The sequence below is a fragment of the Nicotiana tomentosiformis genome, chromosome 3, assembly GCF_000390325.3.
Source record: "Nicotiana tomentosiformis chromosome 3, ASM39032v3, whole genome shotgun sequence".
Taxonomy (NCBI): domain Eukaryota; kingdom Viridiplantae; phylum Streptophyta; class Magnoliopsida; order Solanales; family Solanaceae; genus Nicotiana; species Nicotiana tomentosiformis.
Window position 1 is genome coordinate 36,503,243 of NC_090814.1, and position 2,134 is coordinate 36,505,376.

General features: G+C 41.2%; 1 non-coding gene across 1 annotated transcript; it reads right to left on the reverse strand.

Annotated features, from left to right (window-relative positions):
- Positions 1-399: 399 nt before the first annotated feature.
- On the reverse strand, positions 400-507 carry LOC117273955 (small nucleolar RNA R71). The gene has a single exon (XR_004503990.2). It is a non-coding gene; the product is annotated as a small nucleolar RNA R71 (small nucleolar RNA).
- Positions 508-2,134: the final 1,627 nt, after the last annotated feature.

The window sequence follows — 2,134 nt, forward strand, 5'->3', positions numbered from 1 at the left end:
TCAGTTCAGAAATATATCTCCCATGCCTGGGAGAGACCACAGGGCGATTATGCTCGACCGATCTACAATCAAGAATTATCAAGTGTTAGACCACCTACAATTGCAGCTAACAATTTTGAATTGAAGCAAGGGTTGCTTCAAACTCTTCAGAATTGCTGTGTCTTTAGAGGGAAGATGAACGAAGATCCAAATACACATCTAATGGACTTCAAGGAGATTATGAACACCTTTCAATACAATGGTGTGTCACGAGATGCAGTGTACTTAAAGGCATTCCCCTTCACACTTAAAGATGATGCAAAGTAGTGGCTTCGAAGCTTACCCACGGGATCGATTAGAACATGGGAGGAGATGACCAGAAAATTTCTTGATAAATATTTCTCCTCAGCTAAAACGGGCAAGTTTAGAAGAGAAATCAATAACTTCTGCCAGAAAGAGACTGAAACTTTTTTTGAAGCATGGGAGAGGTCTAAGGAGATTTTTCGAAAGTGTCAACATAGTGGACTTAAAATCTGGATGCAACTCCATGACTTTTGGGATGGATTGACACTAGCCTCGCGTAGAACATTGAGCAATGTAGGAGGCCTTTTGATGAAGAAGACTCTAGAGGAGATAGTTACAATTCTTGATGAGTTATCTGAAGATGCTAATCAGTGGCCCTCCGAGAGTGCTGAAAGAAGAAGATCAACTGGTGTTCACCAAGTTGATGCTACTACATCTGTGCAGGTACAACTTAATGTTATGGCTAAAGAAATACGAAAGTTGACCTTATTCTCGATACAAAATGAGCCTCACACAAATTGTGATATTTATGGAAGGGGACACCCTACTCATGAGTGACAGGCCTCAAATGAGGAAGTGAATGCTGTGGGAAACTACAATTTTAATGCAATAGGTAAGAGGCACCCCGGTTTTTCATGGAGTTCACCTAGGGGTACTGCGAATGCTTGGCAACAAAATAATTCTAGACCCCAGGGACAAGGAGCTCCATCATTCCAAAATCAGTAGAGGCAGCAATATCAGCCTCAACAACCCATTCAGCCTGGTCTAGAGGATTTAATGAAGGCCTTCATTATCAAGACGGATGAGAGGCTGGACGCCCATGGAGCAACTATCAAGGAATTGGGCACTGGTTTTCAAAATCTGGAAAGACAGTTTGGGCAGCTAGCCACTCTATTATTTGAGAGGATTCCAGGCACTCTCCCCGATGATACGGAAAGAAATCCCAAAGAAACAATGAATGCTGTAACTCTGAGAAGTGGGCAAGTGTTGAAAGATCTACCCCAATCCAAAAGGATGTGATACTTGAAAAAGAAAGTGGGGAGCAGTTGAAGAGTGATAAGGACGAAAAGAAGAAAGGCCCAATGAAAGGAACATGATGAGAGCAAGCATATGCCTGTGCTACCTTTCCCTCAAAAGCTATATAGAGAAAAGCTGGACAAACAGTTTGAGAGATTTCTGGATATGCTGAAATAGGTTCATGTAAACTTACCGTTCACAGAAGTGCTCTCACAAATGCCTTCTTATACTAAATTCTTGAAAGAGATCCTTACAAAGAAGAGGAAAATAGAGGAGACTTCAGTGGTCAAGCTTACAGAGCATTGCAGTGCTATATTGCAAAACAAACTCCCACAAAAGTGTGGAGATTTAGGGAGTTTTACTATACCTTGCTCTGTAGGAAATATTTATTTTGATAAATCATTATATGATTCTGGTGCCTCAATTAATCTAATGCCTCTATGTATTTATAGGAAATTGGTGAAGGAGATTGAAGAGATAATGTCTGCACCTATATCCTTGCAGCTAGCAGACCAAACGACTCTAATACCCGAGGGAATAGTGGAAGATGTGTTAGTTCGGGTGGATAAGTTCCTATTTCCTGTGGATTTTATAGTGGTGAATATGGAGGAAAATAAGGAGGTCCCCCTCACCCTATGAAGACCATTCTTAGCGACGGGTAGAGATATATTAGATATACATGAGAGGAAACTCATGCTTAGAGTGGGTGAGGAGACTGTGACTTTTGAGATGAATGTAGCAAATGTGGCACAAAAGGAAAAATCAGTTGCGAGTGTTGAGTGGAAAGTGAAGGGCTCGAAAGAGAAAGATGTGGTAAGTGAGAAAGATAAGTGTG